Source organism: Arvicanthis niloticus, chromosome 3 (assembly GCF_011762505.2).
Source record: "Arvicanthis niloticus isolate mArvNil1 chromosome 3, mArvNil1.pat.X, whole genome shotgun sequence".
Classification (NCBI taxonomy): domain Eukaryota; kingdom Metazoa; phylum Chordata; class Mammalia; order Rodentia; family Muridae; genus Arvicanthis; species Arvicanthis niloticus.
Genome location: NC_047660.1, coordinates 81,161,726 through 81,187,392, shown reverse-complemented (window position 1 = coordinate 81,187,392; position 25,667 = coordinate 81,161,726). Strand labels below are relative to the sequence as shown.

The 25,667-nt window shown below is 42.1% G+C and overlaps 1 long non-coding RNA gene and 1 pseudogene across 1 annotated transcript in view; both read right to left on the bottom strand.

Annotated features, from left to right (window-relative positions):
* The window catches only part of LOC143441762 (uncharacterized), a 238,398-nt gene that overhangs the window by 175,926 nt on the left and 36,805 nt on the right, over window positions 1–25,667 (bottom strand). The gene's annotated exons all lie outside the window — the stretch shown is intronic.
* On the bottom strand, window positions 8,499–23,757 carry LOC117705659 (large ribosomal subunit protein uL18 pseudogene; annotated as a pseudogene).

Genomic DNA, 25,667 nt, shown 5'->3' with positions numbered 1-25,667 from the left:
AGCAAAGCTGGGGACCACTAGCTTTCACTCTCCTTACTTGTATAGTTCCTCACAGAACAGCATAGAGCACTACACAGGTGACCTAATTTGTGACTTTCCGCAGACTCTAGTGTGATGTTTCCTTCTTAATGTGTCTGAGGAGAGAGATTACCCCAATCCCTGGGACCCGCTCTATACTCCTGAACATATTGTTACTATTATTACCATAAGACAGGAATGGAGATGCTGCTGTTGAAAACAGAATGGTATCAGGCCTGTGTCATGTGTCTCACAACCATCATGCTGGCCAAAGACACTTGCTTAGACTCCCTAGCTGCCAGTAGGCTTGCTTCCAAAGTATCTAATCAGTCATGTCTGAGACATCTGCCAAACCTGCTTTGCAGAATTCATTCAAATTGTGTGATGGAAAGACCACCACAGGCAAGCACATTAACTTGACTTTGAATGCCAGCAACAGAAAGAAAGAGAAGCTAAGAAGCACAGAGAGGGAGTACAGGGAAGGTGGTAGATCAGCCTGGAGATGAATAGGTCTATTAACAGAGAAGCCAACACTATGAGGCTTTTCCAGGCCGTAGATGGCCAGAGGCTTTGGGAGTGTTATACAGTCAGGGGAGAAACCTAGACACTTACATTTAAATGTTTTGTGGGTTTATAGTTGTTACTGAGACAGGGTCTTGCTCCGTATATCCCAAATGGGTCTGGATCTCACTCTGTAACTCAGGCTGACCTTTATTTACAATCCTTCTGACTTGGCCTCCTGAGTGCCAGGATTACTCCCATACTAGAGCAACTAGTTAACTGTTTAACCTAAGCACACTAACCAGAGAAACCAGTAATCAGACTCTTTGCACCTGTGTCTATGCTGGTAACTCCAGACATCTCATCTGGGCTTCCCACTCCTGGGCACATGAGAGCACAGCCCTCTTTTGCATCTTGTTAATACCTTTGCATTCCTGACCAGTGCTATGAGATCAAAGGAGCAGGCTCCAGGTGACCACTCTGTACCAGGCTTGAAGCTTCTCAGAGCTGACATGGAAGCTGAGTGCTAGCTGCCTAAGAGTGCAATGGTTTCCATTAAGCCATGAATCTTGCCCTGTAGGGATGGAGCTTTAAAAAATGCATAAATTATTTAATGTGAGGGCTTTGCTGATGACTGATAAAATCAAATTAGCTGCTTTGGGCTAAGGATGAATTTGAACCAGAATCCGTTCCTTTGAAGAGACAGTGACAAATCTAGTTGATAGGTCTGCATGGCAAAGCTGTGGTAGAAAATTTAACAAAATCCTTTGTTAGGCCAAGTGAATGAGACTGTCTTCAGTTATGAAGTGGTTTTTATGAAATTTCCCTTACAATGATTATTTTTATCTCATTATTAAAGCCATGCCAATTTTATTTTAAAAACCAAGGGGTGGGGGGGGGTGGAAATCACCCATAATTCTCTTACTACAGCAAAGTCTGACATTTGAGCAAATCTTTTTAGACTTTTTGTCTGTATGAGTATGAATCCTGTTCCAAAATTTAAATTTTGGATATATACATGCATATATATGTAGAATTCGCATGCATATTTATATATGCATATATAGAGATATTTACTCTCCTTGTGTGTTCATCTTTTAAGGGCTTAAGAAGTGACTCAGCAGCTAAGAGTATCTGTTGCTCTTGCAGAGGACTTTACGAGTCTTTATGGTGCTCCACAACCATCTGTAACTGTAGTTCCAGGAGATCCAACACTTTCTTCTTACCTCCATGGAAACCAGGCACATATGCAATATAAATACACACATGCAGGCAATTCGTATACATAAAATAAGTAAGCCCAAAAGATGAATAAAATTCCTGATTTAAATGGGAGTATAACATATTCCACCTTCTGCCTCATTTGGGTTGTTGCTTTGGGATGGTGGCTCCCATAAAAGACCCAAACGCCCTGCATCAAAACCTTGTAAAAGAGTTTACTTTATACATGCCAATCATCTCCAACATGTTTCCTGGTTTATTAAAGTGTAATTACGGTCTTGACGCCCTTTGGATTGACTAATGAAATGCATTGCTTTCAGACTTCTAATCAATAACTTTCTATTTTGTAAGTCAGAGTGGTGTGGGAAGAGGTCAGCTGCTACCATGTTTCTCTCCAAATATATGTTTTCCTAATTCACTAAGTGAGTAATTACAACTGCTCTAACCAAGACTGTATGTTTGGAAGTAAAACTGTATCACTTGAAATCTGAATAATTTCCTGCTCACATACAGTCTGCTACTAGTGTGTTTCTCATTCAAATGAGCATGCCAGAGGAGCCAAACTTAATAATAGCTTTAATAGCAGATGTTTAATTTTATACTCCCTCTTAAAGTTCCAGTTTGTAACCCATGTTGTTACTATTTTAAACTCTTGGCTTCTTTTTCTGGGTTGTTGTTGTTTTGTTTTGTTATTTATTTATTTATTTTTTTAGATAGGGTCTTTGTCCTTACATTGGCTCTGAACCTAGGATACTGCTGCCTCCAGCCTCCTAGTGTAAGACCACAGGCATGCCTCGATAGCTTTTCCTCTGTTTTCTTTTATGGCTTTTTGTAATTATTTTTTGAAATAATTATATTCAGAGTCTATGAGGCCTTGTACTGGTACAAGGTTCTACAGTGACTGTCCTTCCAAATGGCCATTCTTAACTTTCTTCTCCCCATATTACAGATTTGGAGTTACAGACATCTACAATTATGGGACCAAAAAATGACTTCTGCTCAATAGGATAGCAACACACACACACACACACACACACACACACACACACACACACCACATACATCTTTTCTTCACAGTGGCATTTTTGAATCCTACTGCCCTCAATGAGCGAAGGAGGCAAATCATTGTGCACTGTGTCACAAACTTAATTAGAACGAACACTTATGAATAATAAGATACCAGGAGATTTGTGTGCTTAATTAAACAAAAGACACAGAAAAGATGAAGTCTATATTCTTCCTGCTCCCTGCCTGACTTAAGCTGGAAAGAAGAAAACTACAGATGTAGAAATATAAACTCTCTCTATTAAAATAAAAGTATGAATGATTCAAGAGAAAATCCTTTGGCAGGGTATGAGATCACATGCCTATAATCCCAGAATTTAGGAGCCAGAGGTAGGAAGATCATGAATTCAAAGCTAGCCCGAACTATATCAGCCCGGATCAGCCTGGTATACCCAGTATGCTGACTAGTGTTATGTCAGCTTGACACAAGTTAGAATCATTTGGAAAAAAACAAAAAACAAAAAAACAAAACAAAAAACAAAAAGCAAAAAACAAAAAACAAAAAACAAAAAAACCTCAACTAAGAAAATGCTCCCACCAATCTTGGCCTGTGGTACATTTTTGTAGTAAGTGATTGATATAAGAGGGTACAGCTCACTGTGGGCAGTGCTACCTCTGGGCTGGTGGGCATGAGTGCTATTAGAAACCAGGCTGAGCAAGCCATGAAGAGCAAGCCAGTGAACAGCACTTCCTCATGGCTTCCACATCAGTTCGTGCCTCCTGGTTCCTGCCCTGTCTTCCTTGGATGATGGGCTACAAACTATAAGGTAAAATAAACTCATTCCACTCCAAGATGCTTTTGGTCACTGGTGTTTATCACAGTAACAGAAACATTAACCCAGTGAGACATGCAATGAGACCCTTTCTTGGAGAGACAACTATTTCAGAGACAGGATGGCTATTAGACAATTACAGTGTGAATGCTATGCTTTTTTCCCACCATCCATCTTCAGACAGAACACACTTGCTCTAGATTGAAAGAAATAACCAATGGGCTCCTGATTTTAGCTCTTCACTGTACCCTGGTTCACAGACTGTAACCCCCAACTTCAGATTCTTCAAAGTTGTGTTTGATGCAGTTAAAAGTGTTGCAACCAAGCCTACTATGGACGCACACATTTCATCTTTCTTTTCTGAGTGTCTCTTTTGAGCTACATACTGTGTGTGCACAGGGAACATCTTACTGCATATAGAGAAGATGCCCCTTGTTTCCAGAACATCACAGGAGGTATGGTTGCCAGCTAGCTATGCATTTGACTTCACTTTTCTTTATTGTCCCTCCTACAAACCTTTCTTACTGCTAAGACTTTTTCATGTTTCTTTGAAAAATGCCATAAATTCCTGAAAGAAAGCTTGGCGTAAACAAAAGACAGCTCCTGTCTAACAATGCGCCAGTATGTCTTGCCTAGCACTTGATTAGCTACTTGAGGACGGGGTTCTGTCTGGTTCATTGGAACATGGTATTTATCTCTGAGCTTGCTGTAATACTCAGCATGGGATGTGGTACAGTTCTCAATAAATATTTGTAGATAGAATCTGTTTTGCTAAAATAGTTTCTATGTGCACCCACCCTTGATGAAAACAACACGTCTGCAATCATTCAGGCAAGAGGCGATGAAATTTCCAAAATAGCGTCTCTTCCTGGGAACTATTAGGTTTCCAAAAATCTGCTGGATGATGAACAGATAAATAGGTATCTAAGACAGACAGCTTGATTGTCATAGGGTTGGGGGTGTTGGTCAGCAACTCATTATAATCCTAGAAAACCACGATGGAAATGGTCTCCTTCAGTGATGACAGTATACAGCCTCTAGTGGAAGCTGGGAATTAAGAGAAAACAAGGACTGTTGTAGAAGCAGTGATGTGGATATAACTTTCCCAGTTTCCATTTGACACTTAAAAGGAAGGAAGTTAGAAACAAAAAGCTTTGAATTTTCTTTGGGGATGATTCTCTCTGTTTTGACTCAATATGAAGCACCTGTCTAATGAAATAATACCAAGTTATCAACACAAGCAACTGATAGAGACTTGATCAATACCACATCCATTTAGTCAGAGTCAATGAGTTCCATATGCTCTTGTTCTAAATGCTTAATCTCCAAGTAGACCATGTAACGTGGGATGTTCTAGAAACCCTGGATTATGGTACACACTTAGAGGAATTATTTACTGAGGTGTACATCTTTGGGGGAGCAGTCTTGGTTCTAGTGCTTTCTGTCTAGAATTCTGCATCTTATTCAGAAGAAATTAAGAACAGCCCTCACCACATGCTTCCACTACTATGATGTTCCACCTAATAGCAGGTCAAAGTAGCCATTAACTGAACCATTAGAAACCAGGAGCCAAAATACACCTCTCCTCTCTTAAGTTGTTCCTCTTAGGTATTTGACTGAAGTGATGAGAAAACTAACTAACACACCTCACCTGATAGAAGGAAATTTGAGAAAGTTGGCAGAAAGTAGAGGAGGCAAATTGAGAAGCATACAAAAGGAAAATCTCCGGGCCCAAGACTGGGGAGGAACACACAGGGGAGGTCTTAGAGGTGGGGAGGGAGCCTGATAGGTAGGCAGAAATGGAAGGATGAACATTCCTCTAAAAGGGGGAACTAGGGGCTCTAAAGCAAAGAAATGGTAAATGTGCTCTCTCCTGGGTAAGGCAGGTCACACAGGTGTACTCTCATGAATAAGTACCGCAGCGTCATAAATTTAGGCATGTAAGTGACTGAATTGCTTGCCTTGGTTCCACACAGATATTTAGAGTCCTCACAGGCAGATATAGGCCATGGAACTGTATCTTCTACATCAATGATAGTTCTTGGAGAAATCACATATATGTTTACCTCTTCAACTTGGCCTCCCTGTCTCAGCTAAGCCAGGTTTGTTTCCACACACCTTCTGGGAGTAGACAAAAGGATAGTGTTATCTCATTCACTCGCACAAGTGGCTCTTAAGATATACTCAATGATACCTGACATTTCTTTAGAAACATCCAAGGTTTCCTGGAATGAGCAGAAAAATAGCCAAATTGGGGAGAGGTAGAGTCAGTGTACCCCATTTCAAAGAGAGCAGGGCAGCTCTGACTTGTTTTATATGTTCATCCTCTGCATAAGTTTTCCTTATTAAAAAAAAATTTCACACCACCAAAACCAACAGGAAAACTTTTCTTGGATAACTGAATATTTGGAGAACAACCTTATGAGGTTTAAGAGAACACTCAACATGGCTGCCAGTAGAGGAAAGAAGATGGGGAAGGAAAAAATGCCAGTATTATTACTTCAATAAAACACTGAGGATGGAGTTGAATTTGCATGAGAAATGACCTCCAAGTCCAGACTTAAATATGGCTTCTACCTTTAAAGCGTTGACCTTTTTTGAAAGAAACAAAGGAGTCTACTGTGTGGAGATAAAGAGGAGAAGCCCTTGGGCAGACATAAGCAAATGTCAAAAACAATATGCATATTCAATGTATCCATTTCTTTTAATTATAGAAACACGTCTCAGAAAGCTAAGTAACATTTTCCAAATCTCACAGTTAATTAACAGGGGTGATTAATAAACATGGGGCAATAGATTATGTAATACTTTTGTAATGCTGGCTTTGGGACCCAGGATCATTTGGTTGTACTGGAAAATTCCACATGAAAAACTTTCTTCATCTACCATGGATGGCTGCTGCAATTGTGTTGTTTTAGAATTCTTTGTTTTGTAACTGATCTTCTCGTGGACAGTAAGACAGACTTTAAATAATTGTAAGTTAATTTAGTAAGCAATGACAGGGATAAAATACAGCAAGCTTTGACTTGCAAAGTATATTGTTCATGGATTTTTTATTTTATCTATATACTTCTCTATATTTTTTCTTTCTCTTTGGTGCTTGCCTTCAATGTTTCTGATAAATAGGTCATGAATGTGTATCATTCAAAAACATGTTTATCACTAATTCTTACATTCCCAGAATCAACATCTTAAATTGCCACTAAATATTAGCCCCAGTTGCTGCTAGCTAAAATGGACATAGCTGGCCCACTTTGAAGAACATTATGGCACTTCCAGACCTCTGAGAGGTGTGTCTTTCATGTCTTGAACTGTTATCAGCACTTGGTACTAATATTTTTCCACTGTGCAATCCCTCATGGAATTATGAGTTAACCATTTTATCAAATTGAAGCTGTCAATTTTAAGGATCTACTTTTGGTAGGTAGCTGAGAAGGAGAAAAAAGAATGTTACCAGCCTGCTGTGGGGAAGCATCAGTGGGCAGCAGGAGCAGGGAGATGGGGCAGTTAAAGCAAAGAGACAGAAAAGGTGATGGGGGCAAAAACCTAAAGAAAGGCATATATGGGCTTTCACTGCTCACAGCCAGCTACGAAATGGCATCTCGTGCTGTTATGGTTTAAATGAGAAATGGCCTTAGTTGGATCATGTACTTGAATGCTTGGTCCCCCAGCCCGTGGCACTGTTCTTGAGGGGTGAAGAATCTTTTGGACATGGATATAGCTGGCAGATATAAATTGCTGGGGGACAGAGCTTTGAGGGCTATAGACAGGTTCTCTGCCTCCTGGGCAGTATCATGTTAGAAGCAACTACTGACCAATTACCCCAGCCATTCTGGTTTTCCCCTGAACTGTGAAAAAGGAGAAAGTGAAGGTGGAGGTGGAGGTGGAGGTGGAGGTGGAGGTGGAGGTGGAGGTGGAGGTGGAGGTGGAGGTGGAGGTGGAGGTGGAGGAGGAGGAGGAGGAGGAGGAGGAGGAGGAGGAGAAGAAGAAGAAGAAGAAGAAGAAGAAGAAGAAGAAGAAGAAGAAGAAGAAGAAGAAGAAGAAGAAGAAGAAGAAGAAGAAGAAGAAGAAGAAGAAAAGAAGAAAGGGAGGGAGGGAGGGAAGGAGGGAGGGAGGGAGGAAGGAAGGAAGGAAGGAAGGAAGGAAGGAAGGAAGGAAGGAAGAAAACCTCTCTTCTCATAAGTTGCTTCTGTTAGGTATTTGAGCATAGTGAAGAGTAGCAAGGACAGACAAGAACAGCGCCTGTGCCTTGTGACCTGTGATACTCCCCCTGCCCTTGTCACCTCCAGTCTCCAGGCAGCTCTTTGCCCTGGCTCTGCTCCAACTTCCTGCTGTTTCATGAGCCAAGTTCTCCTCCTGTACATTATGGTTATGGCCATGCTTATTTCACCCTTAGGACTGCAAATGAATTTCTGCCATGTGACTAAGAGCCCAATCAGTGTCCAGTAAAAGATTCCTTGAGGAAGGTAGAAGATTTATCTACTTCCTGGGCTGGCTTTGCATCGATAATACAGCATTTCTGAAGTACATCCTGACCACACACCTTCTATTGTTCAGAGCAGCTTGAATACATCTTGTTGCCAGGTACTGTGCAGCAACTTAGAGCAGAAACCCGCACCTCATAGGTGGCTGTGGAGAGCATCAGCCCCTTTTGATAAAGTCACCTTATTCCTCAAAGGACTTCTGTCCAAGTAAACAGTCACAGGGGAAAACTGAGCCAGACCTCTGTGGCCTGAAGTTGGAGTGAGATGGAAGTGTTGAGTGGGCATAGCACAGCATGGGGCAGTAAGGAGGGTGAGGACGTGAGCTGAGCTCTACCCGCTGCTCAGACTTCACACTCCAGATAAAGAAGATCTTTGTATTGGGGCCACATGTCTCCATGTAAGGGCTGGTCAGCACAGTGTCCTCATCTATATGGTCTTAGATGTTCTGCACTGTGACAGCCTTTTGAGGTTCAGCAATACTGAAACAGAAAACAGCTCTTGGTCAGGGAACATGAAGAATGTGAGTGTGAGGGAAGGAGGGGCATGTGATACAGAACCTCGAAAAATGGTACCCACTCCAACAGCTGTGTCTAGAAAGAAATGGGTAACTCTCACCAATAACTCCACTGCAGTTGCCTTCTGATTTAGGACATACTATGCTGCGTGCAGGGTTTGTATAACTCCGCACTGTTGGTATTTGGAGCCCGATACTTTTTGTAGGGCCAGGCTTCTGTATGGTAGGGCACTTAGCAGCATTCTTGGAATCTTCTACCTGGGTCCTGGAAGCAATGCCACCCCCAGGTCAAATATGGACACAATTAGAAAGCAACAGAAACTATCCCCAGATATCACTTGATGTTCAAAACATCTCCTGGTAAAGAAACACTACTCTAGGGAGTAGCAGCTCTCATGTCCAGGTATGAAATAAAACCTGGAGCTGAAACTTCCTCCAAACACACAGGCGTGGCTCCGTCTAGTTGTGCTTTCAAGAGACATGCGATCACGTGCACTCTTCCCTAGGGTCCGGTCACCAGTTCTTTCTAAGATATCAAGGTCACTGGACCCAAGAGACTCAAGGCTTCCTGGGGAAGAATAATACTATATTCTTCAGACTCCACCATTAAATCAACCATTACCTGGTAAATAACATAATAGGCTATAGAGTCACAGGATTTTTAAAAAGATCTACCCTAAGCTTCTTAAATCTCTCTTCTCTCTGTCTGTCTCTATCTATCTCTTTGTCTCTGTCTTTCTGTCTGTCTCTGTCTGTCTCTGAGTGTGTGTGTGTGTGTGTGCATGTGAGTGTGTTCATACATATAACTGTGAATTTTGAATTCTAAAGGTTAGCATCAAGTGTCTTCCTCAACCACTCTCTACTTTATCCTTTGAAACAGAGCCTTTCTTTGAACTTGGAGCTCATCAACCTGGCTAGGCTGCCTAGCCACTGAGCTCTAGGGATCATCGAGCTCTCCCTGGCTCTGGTATGCCAGGCTTTTAGTTGGCTGCTCAGGGTTAAAACCCAGATTCCTAGGATTATGGAACAGGTACCTGACTATCTGAGCCATCTTCCAGACCATTTTGCCCTATCCCAGAGCAAAGAAAATCTTTAACAATGTTTTTAAATCCTGATAAATTCTAGGCATAGTATTTCTTGCTTATTCACCACTATTTATTCTTGGGCCCAGACCATCCCTCTGCTTTTCAGGGCTTCACTTTTCAACTAATTGTCAATGAAGATTCAAATGTATGCTTAGTGTTCATCGTAATTGACAGTCTTTGCTCAGACAATGGGGCCCATAGGCCAGAAACAAAAGACACCAGCTGAATGCTTACCATGTACCTGAGAGTATTTTTGCATCTCCCATCTACCCAGTGATAACTCGGATGAAAAGTTAGGAGTCGAACTAGTTCATAGACGGATGGCCTAGTTTGCTGTCTGTTACTGACCAAAATCATCGTGGAGAGCAAAGGGTTTACTTGGCTTCTAGGTTACAGTTCATCAGTAATCAAGGCCTAGGCAGGAGATTGAGGCAGGAATTTGTAAACAAAAACTGAAGCAGAGACCATGGAGAAATGCTGCTTGCTGGCATGCTTTCTCTGGCCTCACTGAGATACCTTTTCTTATACATCCCACATCTACCTGCCCTGGGATGGAACCATTCCCGCTCCCACATCAACCAGAAATCAAGAAAATGCCCCAACAAACACCCCAATAGGCCAAGCCAAGGGACACAATTCCTTAATTGAAGCTACCTCTTCCCAAGTGTGTTAAATTTTCAACTGAAGTTAACTATGACAATTGGAAGTTACAGATGTAGTCATAAGATTTGAAAAAAAAACATGCCAGATGAGATTGGCATCTAGGAAAGCCGAGGATGGGGTGTACACAGTCCAGGGAGGTAAGCAGATACATACTTTACACACTCAGCTGTAGTTTAGGACGACAGTATATTTCAATGCAGTCTTTTACCCTTAATAACCACCTTTCCCTAGTCTATGTCACCCTAACATTTTCTGTGAAAGTTTGTTCTTTAGTCATGAGCTTTCATTATTTTTCTTACCTATCAGGCGAGAGCACCGACTGTTATTTCTCTGTCCAGGTCTCTGCATACCACTGATACTTGTATAAAGCGATAAATCTCATTCAACCAGCAACCAAGGTCCCTTCTTTTTGTTCTATGGATTTTTGGAGTTTCTCCATGATGACATTAGAATCTCAGCTCAGGCACAAAGCTATTTAAAAATAGTCTCTAAGCTGCACTCTCTAAATGGGTAAGCCAGGATGTGGGCAGGGTCTTCTTGTTTGAATAAAAAGGAACCTCCAGCCTAGGCTCATGAGTGCTTGTTCCCAGCTGGTGGCACTGTCCCGGGGACTGTGGAACCACTAAAGAGCAGAGTTAGCTATACAAAATTGGCTCTTAGGTGGGCTTTTAAAGATAATAGTCTGTCCCCTGGTTCTGGCTACTTTCTGCCTTCCATATCTACCAATAGGTGACCAGCTGATGCTCCAAACTCTCACTGCCACATACTGAACCACACCCATCTGTTTCCCATACTACTGTGGAGAACAAACTCTCTAATTCTATGAGGCAAGATTAACTGCCCTCTTTCAGTTGTCTCCATGACAAGCTTTGGTAGCACCAAGGCAAACATAACTATCAGAATCAACAAGGCAGAACATGCAGGACTTACTATTCCATACTCCTGGGATGGTATGACCCCAGCAAGCTCTCATCACAGGATACCTCTCCTGCAGGAGCCTATGTTTATGTGACTGGTAGTCAGGATGTCCTCAAGAGGTCCTCAGAGAAGGATGATAAATAAAGTGACAGACAGAAGACAGAAAGATCACACCTGGCTCAGGCCCTGGTCCGGTTAATATCCTGCCGTCTTTCGCGCCATGCTTTCTACTCCCAATAGAGCCATGAAACCACATGTGAGGGAAGCAACCCAGCTCAAATGAAATAGCATGGATAAAATGGCCTCACATGTGCAGACCTCCTCTTCTCTGGGCCTTGGCTTCAGATCCAAATCAGAGCACCTGTGTCTTTGCTCTGCAAAAGAAAGTTGTGGGGGGGTCAAGGGCGAACTTAAGAGTTTTGACCTTACGAGGTGATTGCTGCTTTGAGCATCATTCTGTTACTCCAACGGTCACCACTGTTCTTTGTCAGGACACAGTGTTTGTGGGATGTGATGCTAGACACTGTGCAGGGAAGAGGTAGGTGTCGCTACCCACGTCCAACCAGCGGATTAAGGCAACAGCAACCGTTTTCTTCTTCAAGCGGTTTATTCAGCTATCCCTGTACAGCAAGCTTCTTCTCTCTGTCTCTTCCTTCTCTTCTCTTGTCTCCCCTCCCCAGCTCCCGCAGCCCCTTATAAGCATTGCCTTAATCCTATCAGCAACTGCCACGAAGTCACTGGAGATTGGCCATTCTCAATGATGTGAGGTGGGGTGATTGGGTAACCACCCCTCTCAGCGCATACAGCTCCATGTATGGAGTCTTTTCTCTCAAGCAATGCCTATGCCCAGCGCCACCTTGTAATGGCGAGAGTGGAGCCGCTTCCCACAGGTAGGCACTGTGGATGTCATCCTGGATAGCACAATTTCATAGGTGCTATCACCAAGGTGCTTCACAGGGGCCTTAGAGATGTCATCTGGTCTGACGGTTCATCCCACCCACAATATAGAAATATAAGTGCTTGTAAGTAAGTATTTTGAAATTGTAGGGCAAGAGAGGAGATGCTTGTTGATCTAAGAAGCAAAATTCAGTTTTGCATTCTGTACCTAATTTAGACATCATGTTCCACAAATTCAATGTACAGTGTGCTTTATAAAGATAGGGGAAATGGATTGTAATTTAAAAACACAGGCCTTTGGAGTAGCATGAGGTTCATAACACATAATTAAATTAGAAGGCAGGTAAAGAAGCAAACCTTGAAAGGTTAAGCAGTTGAAGGAGGGAAAAACTGGGAAAGACAAGGGCTAGTTGCATTCTATCAGAGAGCTACAGAGGACTCCTTTTCAAGCTATGGAAAGTTTAACCAAAAAAGTAAAATTAACAAAGAAGTTATTGAAACAGCCTAATGTGATGGTTTAAATATCTAGATATATCATTTAGGTATGAAAGGATTATAATAAAATTCAAGGCAAGAGAGAATTTCTGGAAGGGAAGGAGGAGCTGGAAACAGAGGAAATTCAAAAGAACACCCACAAATGTCTCACAGAAGAGAAGGACTAGACAGGAAATAGGGGAGGCTCCGTTGATGTCTAAGTTACTCAGTGGCCCGATAGAGCCCCTTTTCTTCACCCTACAAAGGAAATTCTGGGTCCCAGGGGTAAAGTTTCAGGGGAGAAAAGCTATATCAACCAGTGTATGTCTATCAGACGGTGACAGGCAAGTACTTTAGTACTATGTACTAAAATTAATTTATTTATTACTTAATTTAGCTATGGACATTTCCAAGCTTGGCAGCAAAGGCTGTGAGTGAAGACAGAAGCTAGACTCTGCCAAACAGCCTTTTAGTTCTAGGGTTCTTCTGAGGATCAGCCCCCATAAGAGAGTTTCTCAGAACAGTGGAACTGAGATGGAATGATGCCCCTGCTTGAGATGGGGTCGTCCTTCCTCTGTGCAGGAATTTCTATAACACTGGAGGGTAATAGATGGGAGCAAGGTCACCAGCAGCCATGGCTGTCCTGAGCTGCTGAGGGACTACCAGCGTCTACCCGAAACCCCATGTCATGGCAAAAGGGTTCTCAGTGTTCAAAAGAACAGTTCCTTTCTGACAAAGAAAAAAAAAGTCTATCTGCCTTTTGAAATAGAGGTAGGGAAAACTGAATAAAAGGAAAATAATAAAAAAGGAGGAAAGAAGAAATGGTTCTATTTCCTAAACAGAAATTTTGTCTCTTCCCCACACCTACCAAAAAAAAAAAAAAAGAGAGAGAGAGAGAGACAGAGAGAGAGAGAGAGGCCACAGAGGAGCAGGATGAGGAGCTGGGAGTATGCCTCTGGCCTCTGGTGCCAGTGCCTGGAAGACTGACTGAGTGGGATTCAGAGTTCTAGGCCCATCTGAGCTTCAGAGCAAGACCCTACCTCAACACAGAAGAAGGGAAGAGAGAAAATAAAGATGTTTGGAAAGCCATAAAAGTCACATTATTTTTTTATTTACCCAGAATTACATCACACACACACACACACACACACACACACACGGGAGGGGGTGGATGCATTTAAATGTCATTATGACAATTGAGCTGACAAGGCTCCAGGTGAAGTCATAGATCATCTAACAAAAGCTCCAATGTCAGACATGAGAAACTCTTTCTCAAGCCACCCAAGAGACTCCCAAAAGGATTTACACTATTGCTGTTACCTTTGGTCTCATTTCAGCAATTAAAGATAGGGCGGTATTGCTGAAGATACCATGTACTTTGGACTTAGGAGTTAGAAAGTCCAATCTGGGTCTGACCTGAAAACCTCATCCCCGGGGACTAGCTTTCATAGTACCAGAAGGTGCTGTGTAAGCTGCCAGGGCAGGAAGCAAACCGTTGTCCTACCCAGCTGTGATCCGGATGAGCCACAATGAGCAACATGACAACGTGACCCTCAGGGTGCAATAGTGGCTCTCATACAATGCCTGTAACCAAGAGTTGTCTAATTGGACTTAAGATCTACTCAACAAGGTGCAAATCATGCCTGGCACTGGAAACCTAGCCAACATCCCGGAGCTACTGAGTTCATGGACCTTAGAGGAGAATCTACAACTTCTGCTTTATTAAATCAGTGTAACTGCTAAATAGTTCTAAATAGTTATCCTCATAGCCAAGATAAATGTAGCTTTAACCTCTCATCAAAGAAGCTTCTCTTTGCAGCAGAGGGAAACCATTACAGAAAATCACACTGGTCAAAATGCAGACAACAACAACGGTCGTGAATGTTTTCTTTTATAAATTGCCTTGGCCGTGGGTCTCTTTACAAGCAATAGAGAAGTAACTAAAGCACCACCCCAAATAAATCCTGCTAGCAAATTAAAATAAATAAATAAAACCCTCCACATCTCTTATATGAAAGAGACTATCAAAACCACAGATTCAAACTATGTGGGGAAACACTATGAGAACACTTCAGCCAAAATTTTATGACATAGAGCAAAACCTAAGATGGGGAAAATCACCTTCCCATGTTTGTCAATAGCAGGAAAGACTGAAAATTTGAAGACAAAAATTGCTCAAAAATGTAGAGAAAGCACCATAAGGATAACAAGGAAGTAAAAAGGAGAAAATAATAGTTGGTTTTTAGTTGTTGGTTTTTGTTTTTGTTTTTTTTTTGTAAAAAACATATCAAAGACAGAAATAAGACTGACTGAGTATTTGTGAACTCAGTGAAACAGATTAACCAGTAGCTAGTCTAATCAATAACCAGAAAGGGACTTAGAACTGGTCACAAAACAGGAAGTGAACTCATAAGCTAAGGGACTGTGCTAATTCACACAAAACTAACATGGGGAAGATAGTGCAGCCAGAAGATTGCAACAATGTAGTCACTGTCTGGGTTCACAGGGAGATGGCCAATAAGCCCTGTCCTGAATAGAGCAGTAACCAGTGCACACTGTCTGGAGGACCATTTGGGAATGCCAAATGGTCAAACTTCTGACTCAGGGAGTTGTCTTAACATGTTACACACACAACAGTACATGTATGTGTATAAGAAGAAAAACTCTGCATATACAATAAAATATGTGTCATGTTAAATGGCATAGATTTACATAAACTTGAAAATACATGGTATACATATATACGTATAACAATAGTTAATGTAAAAAGAGGCCATGAATTTGAAAGAGAGCAAGGAGAGGCTTAGGGGAGGGTTTGGAAAGAGGAAAGGGAAGGGAGAGATGATGACTTTATAATCTCAAAGATAAGTGAAAAAATAAGCATATGAAATGTGAGACAGTAAACCTAAAAATAAATACATCAAATTGTATATCCATCAAGACTCAGGAGGAAGTGGCCAAGTCTGTGGAAGTTCCTGGCCGCCTAGAGTTTGGGGGCAAAGTATGGGCCAGCATTATCTGAGAGTGCATTCCTGGGGAGAGCAAGGGCTTCAGTGAACAGTAGCCATTTATATTTAATAGGACAACAGGTTACTTCTACCTTCTGTTTAATTCTTCTTTTTACTGTGTTTAAGGGTTCGTTTTTACTGTATTTGTTAGATTGTTTTAATTAGCAAAAGGCTTTTTCTGAAAGGCACAGAAGTCATTGGTGTTGAAGGGATGAAGGAAGCATCAAAGGTATTAGACAATGTGAGTAGCATTTGCACTTAGGCAGACCAAAGCATTTCCTGTTATGATTGACATCAGTATTATTTGTGGAATTTGATATTATTATCAATAAATTTTAAAATAAGAGTAATAAAACTTTCCATATAAACATAAGAAACACACACATACAGACACACACACACACACACACACACACACACACACATCATGTTTAGATGTAGTAACTCTAGATGTTATCTTGAAATATGAACATAAAAAGATGAACACCAAAATCGACTCATTACTGCTTGTCTAGGGACAGTCCATCAGTTCCCTGACTGAGGTGGAAGGACAACAGCTTGTGGCCCTGAGTCTGTCTAAGTCCACCACGACATTGGCAGTTTCTTAGAAGAAGCCCTGTCTTCTATTTGATTAAGCAGTAAAGTGTTTGACAAAGGAAAGACTCCATGCTTTACTTCAGCTTATTCTGCATGTTTGACTTGCATTTGGGGAATACACACATAGGGTTTTGATAATGGCATCTGCTTTATGTTTTGATTATTCCTAAATGTGTGCTTTGATTGATGTGAACTTCTCAACTTTTGGGTGAGGTCTGCCATTCCAGCCACAAAACTGAAGTTTTCCCAGAAGCCGGGCACAGGAATAACAGGGTTCTGTGCCTAAGGATGATGTAAGTATTAGTCTATTCTGCCAGTTGCTGGCCTCTGGAAGCTCTCTGGAGTCTCTGTAGCTTGAGACAGAGGTTCAAGCTTAGTACACAAAGTTGCCATGAATACCATGTGTCTGAATCTTCTCAGAACTCTCTTGGTCTACCTCTCAAGGGCAGAGAGGAAGAGTTCAACTCCCTGTCTTTTGAGGATCAAGATGGACCCTTCCCCATTGAAGCTTATAAACTGAAAAGGATGCATTTCACAGGTGCTTTCTATACTAGGAAAAATACAAGCTTTGAAACTAAAGGAATTGTCTACATAATAATTGCTAAGCCCAAGTCAGAAGAGCTTAAATAAGATAGAAGTTTATTTTTCAAACAAATAGAAAACTGAAAGCAAGTCAATCTGGAAAGTTTGACAAATTCATTAAGCATTCTATTTTTGGCAGGGAAGGGCAAGATGGTTCTAAAGTTCTGAATAGCTAGGAGATTAAGGGAGTAATGGATTCACATGTAGACAGAGGCTAGGTTTGGTAGAATGATTTGATTAGTAATGTCTGCATAGTGCTTTGGAGGTGGGTATGGTTAGTGTGCAAGTCTGTTGTCCTCTTTAGGTAGGATGGCTTTCAAGTTACTGAGATCAGCAGCAACACCATAATAGATGTCACCAGCTCTGGACCATTTTCACATGTACTTCTGATGTCAGATAACAGATATATTTCCTCATGACACCAGTTCCTCAGATTTCTGTAGACATCCACAAGGCACTCAACAAAATAATTCAGCTCTTGGGATAGCTATAGTCACCCACAGTTAACACAAATTCTCTGATCCACAGATCAGTCATATAATATAGGGCTACCCTCACCCCCTAACTACCATGCCAGATACCAGCTGAAAATCCCAGGGCACCAGGAACTTCTGACTGAAAAGCTCTGGATCCAAGGAGCTCTTCCTGTAACTAATGGGGCAAGTGAACCATGCAACCATACTGTTAAGGCTGAGCAAGCCTGAACCCCAGGAAGTAACAGAATTGAGAACAGCAGGATGAAGCCATCTTACTGTCAAACTACCTGATCTGGAACATGTAACCATGGCACTCCTCTGAGAGGACCATGACAATCAGTCATATACCATAAAAAACTGGAGTTCCCCATGCTAATGAGATATTTAGGTAGTCCCTGAATGTTTAGTCAATGATTTCCCTTCCTGGGCATTCCTTCCCTCAAAAGGTATTTAATCCCTGGTTCACCCTGAGTAAGATATATGCATTCACATTCACCATCAAATAAAGCAGTTTGGACAAACAAGGACTGTCTTCTTTTTTATCAAGGATCTCTGTTGGGGTGGAGGTAGGCCTTTGCCATAAAGGGTCTAAATCTTCCAGAGAAGGCCTTCTTTCTTCCAGACCCTCCACACTCTGGGTACTCACTCAGAACCAAACCCAATTCCACCCCAATCCCAGGCTCAGCAATCCCTTTTCTGCCTGGTGCTTAAGGGAAGCTCAAGGACCCACAGACCTTCGTTTCCAACTCCCAGTGGTACCCAGTGGCATCTGGGCACACAGGATGAGAGAATCACAACATCCATCCCAGATCCCACTGTTTCTCACCCTTGGGACCACCATCCTGGATTGTGTTCTGTCTCCCCTGAATAGCTTGCCTACAGTGCTGGAACACTCTAGTTCTGAGCCAGACATGCAGCCTGACAGTATATGTCAGAAAAACCCTTTACTTACAGTTAAACATTCATTATAAATGGTACACATGCCTTTCAAACAATCAGGTCTAAGAATCTTGCAGAACAAAGTATGGGTATAGTGGGAGGCTCTCAGACCTTTATGTCTTTACTGAGGCTTACCAACACCTATGCAGTCTGCACCCAAGATCAGTGTGGTTTTATGGAAATCACATCAGTCCTTGAGTGACAGCAACCTTACCTTAGAGTTGCCTTCCCCAGGGTACATTTCCAGATAAAAAAAACTAAATGGGGAAGAAGGCTGAATCAGTAGTTGGGTGTAGAGTGCTTGCTTGACTAGTCTAACACCTTAGATTTAGTCTCCAGCTCCAGAGTCAACAAGATAAAATTACAAGGAGAACCAAGCAGAGGCCTGAAGAAATGTTACAGGAGTTTTTAAAGAAAGATGAGAACTGGGTAAGGAGAGTAGGCTTGATGAGGAAGAAGAAATGGGTGAACTAGGGGTGAACAAGGAACTAGTTGCCTTGAGTTTTTGTGTCCTGAGGAGTTCATTGAGGTGGGCACGCAATGGTCTGTTGATCTCAGGTGTAAAAATTGTGTTTGATGAATTGGGCAAACTGACGGGGAATAAAATGTGAACCACATTCTATTACTGTGGTCAGTTAAATGTCTGTTTTGTGTGGCCTAAAACTCAGGCTGGGCATCTGACATAGGAGAGAGCTAAGCGTATTCACTACAGTGAGTGTCTTTTAATGGTTTTGTTCTCTTTGTTTTTAGTTTTAGCTTTGGGTCAGGAAAACACGACTAACTGTGTCTTCCTGTCATCCCTTCCTGTTTTGTGGCCAGTTCAAAAGACAAAGGTAACGCTCTGGTTCAGCTTTACCTAAACAGAGCTTTGCAGTTGGAGGACCTCTTGCTGAAAGATTAGCCTTTGAGAGGTTCAAGATGCCTCTTTAAGCACAGGCTTCCTCTCTAGCGCCCTTACCCCATCCTCACTTTCCCCCATGGACTGATAGAATCTGCCAAGAAGACCCAGATCATCTCCAGTCTCCTCTCTTCTCCATGGAAGTGAGAGGATCTAGTACAAAGTTCCAACACTCCAATCATATGGGTTCGTTGTTTTGGCAGTTAGTCCCTGGTCTACAGTTCTCTATGGGTCCCCTGTAGTCTATCACCTCATTAGTATAGAAAAAAACACTGGTGGCTCCTAGGGGTCCCAAGGGAGCTGAGAGCTATATGGCAGGAAGCAGAAACAAAGTTCAAATCTTTTTAAAATTATTATACTACAAGCCATCATTATGCAGACTTGCTTTAAAAGGTGGGAGGTAAGATTTAAAAGTAGCTCACATTTTTGTCATCTCTGTTCTACAATAGATATAGGAAATACAGGTGTATGAAATAAATAAACCCTGGTTGATCTAGTCCAGCCTGAGATACTGTACTTCAGCCTCTTCCATGACATTCTAGAAAAATTCATTCTCAGTATTTCCCAGGAAGCTAGGCTAATGATAAACATGGCAATAGTAAATGATATGGGAAAAGCTCCTACTATGTGCTCACATCATGCTAAACCAATCCCTGATATCTGCCACATCTCAGCAACACTGAGCAGAATACAGCGCCACTAGGTATATTTGTTAGATGCTAGTCCTGACTACGGAAGGTAAGAGCTATGCCCCGGAGCCTGCAGCATTCAGGAGAAAGAATGAGACCACAGAGAAGGGCCTACAGCTCAGATTGCCCATCCTCTTCACTTGCCACTGTCTCTGGGGCTTAGTACTTGGTGGCCAAGCAGAGACTCCCAATTCATAGGAACAGGAAAGGAGCTAGATTGCATGTCAGTACTTTCCCAGGGCCTGATGGAAACCGGGGTGGATCGATGTCTTTAAACCCATGGGAATGAAATGGTTATCATTTTTAGACATCTTGTTGAGGTGCTTCCTAGTGAGAAGAAAATCTAAAACAATTTAAAATATATGTTTGAACTTATGAACTTCCTCCACAGCCTTTCTTCACTTTGGTATCCCTAGACAGTTGAATTGGACTGTTGAGTAAGATCAGCCTGAGAGGTGAACTAAGGAGCAAGTGGGGCTGTTCTCATTGGTGAAGTGTAACTTGCAGGTGTCATGTAGAGGAACCAAGGATGGCAAATCCCTGGACCCCAGTCAATCACAAAGGATTGTGTCAAGACTCAGTCAAGGGGAAGCTCATTCTCATGACCTATTTCTCTTTTCTTCTAGTGAGTCTGGGCATGCTCACTGTCCCTTCCTCTGTATCTTCCTCTCTAATACCCAGAATGCATGTTAGATGCCAATGTCTGCTTCAGACACATGGGGGACAATTAATATGTGTAAAGCTGCTTCTCAGCCGTCAGGGAGTCTGTAGCGCTGGGGCACACAGACCACGCGCACACACACTGGCCAGAAAACTAAACATAACCACAATGGTAAAATGCCAGTGGGTGAGGGAGAAGTGACTCTTGGTTAAGTTCAGAATCTCAAAAACAATCTCGGTCCACAACTACAGCATATCTAGAATGAGCTCTTTGACGTCATATCAAGTTCGTGGACAGAAAAGGAACATGAATGCTTCTATTAATCACTTTTCCCTTTATAATGAAGCACTTCACCTGAAGCAACTTAATGGAGGGAGGGGTCATATTGGCCCCTAATTAAAAGGAATATGGTAGGTCATGTCAGGAAGGGCATGGTGAGAAGACACAAGGGCAAAATCCAGAGTTGGTTTGGTCACATTACATTAGTGGTCAGGAAGAAGAATAGAAACTAGGCTAGGATGGTCAAGGCTAAACCTAAAGACCAAGTGACTTATTTCTTTCAGAGATACCTCATTTCCTAAAGGCTCTAGGCCACATTCAAACAATGCCACCAGATACAGTCAAGTGTTCAATAATATGAAACTATTTGGAGCATTTCGCATTCCAACAAGAACACTATCCTTTCTCTTCAAAATGGTCTGGGAGATAAAGATTTTTCTCAATGACAGAGCAAATACTTAACATACATGGGGCTCTGGATTCTATGCCTAGAGCAAAAATTAGATAGATAGATAGATAGATAGATAGATAGATAGATAGATAGATAGGCAGGCAAACTGATCAACTAACTAACTAACTAACTAACTAACTAACTAACTAACTAGCTAGCTCCAAATAGTATATTGTACAGGATCTAGAATTCATCACTCACTTTAAAAATAATATATAGTATTTTAAAGGCTTCCTTAATAATTCCATACAATATACTGTTATCCTTTCCTCCTTCACTTAAGCCCTCCTAGGTCTATCTGCACCTCCCTACCATTCCAAAACTTCATGTCCTCCCTTTTTGTTTGTAATAACCCCTTGGGTACAATTTTTACTTCTCATAACTCATAGGCATGGAGCCACACAATGGAGCATGGTCAACCTAGTGGGATCCACATTCTTAAAGGAAAGAGATGACTGTCCCCATAGGATCCTCTGCTGGAAGTAGGGGCTAGAGTATCAAATGGCTTGACCTTGTCCGGGTAACACCAGCTGCTGTGACTTCACAGGTATAACAGCCATGTGTCCTGCAAACATTGTTTCATTTAGGTCCTTCCTATCTCTGTCTTGAGTTCTTTCTGTTCCTTCTTCCATGATGGTCCCTGGGTCTTAGAGAAGGGGTGATATAAATACTTCACTGAGGCATATTCTCTGTGCTTTGACTAGTTATGGGTTTCTGTACTAACTACTATCTGCTGCACAAAGAACCATTCACAGTTTTATATGGCTTCTTTTCCACCAATGACCCTAAAGGAAAATAAAAGCATACATCTGGCCCAACACTTAAAAAAAAAAAAAGATGCATTCATGAAGAATGAGAAGACAAAAAAATAATAACAATAATAAACCCCAGAGCCTGCCCTGAGAATAATGTTCTACCAACGGGATGTGTCATAAATATTAGCTGGCCAAGAAAGATGTTCCCAGATTTGTCCTTTGTCGTTTGTTAGCCAGACAGATAATGAGCTCCCATAGGGGATTTTTCTTTCTCATTCAAACACGAACTACATATAACTTCCATACTTCTGTGGAAAGGAAGCCCATAAATCACACATTATTGTTTCCTAGAAACTGGAACTGTACACGAGAGAGCCCAACAAAATCCTTTGTTTCATGAGCTTGCAACTTTTTAATTAAATACCACTTTTAAGTCACACATACATGAGCCAAATGCTCTTGGCCTATTCAGCCTCAGAGCACAGTGAAGAACTTCCTTGCCCTGGCTGCTGTCAGAGGCACAAGTCTTGCTTTTTTAATTTTTTTTGCTCTAATATTTTTCCTCTGTCAATTTGGGCAGTATGAAAGCAGCTCACCAGAGGACAGAAACTATTTCTAAAGAGCTTTGGGTAGACATCATGTCCAAAGAGTCAACCACAAAACAGATTCTAAGGGAAGTGAAGAAGTAGGGGGAGAAGAAATGAGGAAAGAGGAGGGTAGAAATTAAAGCAGGGAATGACAGCTGGGAGAGGACAGCCCTTTGGCAATGGGGACAAACCTAAGGTCCAGGTCTAGACAAAGAAAGCAGGACCTCCCGAGCTTTCTTTGTGCAATTCCACTTGTTTTTTTCTGCTTGGTCAATATATTAATTTATTTATTGTCTTTATAAAAAAAAATCTTCATAGAAAATTGCTTTAACTTTGAGCAGCCCATTCCCAAGCTCTGAGCAACCCAATCATTCCTCTGCCGAGAGACATATTGGGATGGTTCTACCTCCTCATAGATTGGATTCTCACAGACAGCAGCATGAACTTTCCTATACATCTCCATCATGTCTGGAGTTAAATTGCTCTAGAATACGAAGAGAACTGTTTCCTATACACATCTTCATCTTCCTCCATTAAGTAGCACATGTAGTCTGCAACATTCTGACCCACGATGGGCTTCCAATCTACTTCTGCATTGAACTCCTTGCTTTCAGAGTCATAATCAGGGAATCATTTGGTACTATGAGGGATAGATAAGCCTCCATCCACAGCTCCCTTCAGGGCCCCAAAACTTTATTGCCAATTGTAGTTTGGGAAAGACCTTCACCCAAATAGCAAGTAATGGCATCAATGCTTTCCACATTGTATTCTTCTCTAGTCACCTCTACCTGGCCTTTATAGATTTTGTCCATACCAAACCTATTCAGAATCCTGTGGGCCAGCAGCAGGCTAGTGCAATAGGCTGCAGCATAATTTGTCAAGTCAACTTTCACACCACCGTTTGGGAGTTCATGTGTATGTACTGCACAGACAGACGATCGTATCCCCTTCTATACAGGCATATGCAATGGCAGATGATTTCTCTGTTATTTACGTGAACTATCATCCTATATTTGGGTGTGTTGTACTTCTTTTTGTCCTGGATCACCAATCATTTCCATGCATAGTGGTAAGTTTTACCTTCTTTCCACCTTCAAAATCTTACTTGGTGTCTTTAAAAGTAGGCCTTATTCTTGACAACTTCCTGTGGAACCCCATCCTGTGGAACAGAAACCTGCAACTGCAGCTTCAAGTGGACTTGCAGGCCCAGCCAGGATTCCATGTTTAGCAAAGTTTTAGCTGCTTTGTGCAGGCTCTCTACATACAACTGTGATCACATAACTACCTTGTCCCTCCAGAATGTGGGCAGAAGTATTCTAGGAACTGTCCCTAAAACATACTGCTTTGCTACCTTTGCTTGCTCTCCCTTCACCAGTTGGCTAGTTGGAAAGAATCCACAGGTGATACCTAAGACTGTTGGAAGACCATGACATGTGGGGCAAGTGGAACCATGTCACCAGACAAAAACTGGGAAAGTTGAGTGGATTCAGAAACTTCAGAAATTCTCATATCTGCAAATGGTAGGTGACTCATCTACACCTAACCCAGTTCCTGTCCTAGAGCATGTGACCATAATACATCAAACGAGGATTGTGGCAACTAGTCATGTAGTACAGAGCACAGAGTTCTCCATGTTGAGGTACCTAGATGAGCTGGCCCCTGTGAGTTTAGCCAATAAGCTTCCCTTCTCAGACATTCCTCCCTGCAAAAGGTATTTAATCTCTGGTATAACCTGAGTAAGTTGTATGCACCAATTTTCCACAATGAATAAACAGTTTGGACAACTAAGGACTGTCTCTCTCTTGAAGAACTGCCATGGGGAAAAAGAAGCCTTTGTTATACAGGAGTCTGCCAAAGTCTCCCGCAGAAGGCCTCTCTGCACTCAGGACACTCACCCCAAGCTAAGCCAGATTTCCCCCTTCCCCACGCCCTGGGCTCATCACCAGCCCATGCCCCCCACCCCCCGTTTCCAACTCCTCAGGTTTCCCAGTGGTGTCTGGGTGCCTGGGAGCTAGGGAACCCCAGCTTCAACTTCAGCCTGTGTCATTTCTCACTCAGGCTGAGGCCCCCATCTTAGGCTGCATTCTGCCACCTCCAAACCCCCAATGGTAGTGAGGATGAAATGTAGGCTAACGCCCCTACATCTACATCTCATCTGCCCAAGGAGCTTTCACACATCCCAGTGCCATGATGGATCCTGAGTCCTGGATGGCTGCATGGAACATGGCATCACCACCCAAGAGAGCCCAGGATGGAGGAAGAGGTAAAACAGCAGGAAATGAAGGCTGTTCCTCCACAGTTAGCAGATCTGAAGTACCCAGAGTTATTCCATACCCGTGGTACATGCTCAGAATGGATGCTTCTTCTCTGCTATTCATCAACATCTATTTCATGCCTCCAAGATTACAGATGCATAATCAGAAAACTTCTCCAATGACTAACTTCTACTTTTAGTCAGTTTCCAATTTGACTTAACTGCAATCCCTGTTTTGAGTGTTTTGGGTTGTCTTGAAACGGGCTTACTCTATAGCTCAGACCGGCTTTTAACTCCCCATCTTCCAACTCTGCTTCTCAAGTACTGGACCAGCAGGTATGTATCATTACACTTAGTTTGAGATTCCATTTCTTAAAGCCTTCAAGACTAAACTAATGGTTCAATTCAAGATGAGAAAACCAGGTCTAAATCATGGCCACAACTCACTGTAAAGGTGCAGACTGAAAAAAAGTGGATCAAGCATTCTAGTATCTGGATCAGGAGCCACTCTTTCATTGGAGCCTACGAGCAACCAGAGATAAAATCTAACTGTGTAGGCATGGCCATGTTACCTCTTGACAGAAGCATGCAGCAGGCAGGCTTGGCTTGTGGCCATGGGAGGCTGAGCCCATCTCTTGAGCCATCTTTCATTTTCACAGATTGTGATGGAGGCCATGTGCAGATTCAAGTATCAAAATCAATTGCCATCCCTGAAGCTGAGTCTTATATTCATTTATCTGTTTGTTTCAAGCCTCAAGATGTCTAGTTATAACAAGTGAGGCTGGCAACAGTAAGTAAATTTTTCTTCCCCACCACTTCACTGTGTAGCACAAGATAAAATGTAGTGGTCTTCTCCACCACTTCCTCTAACTCTTCCA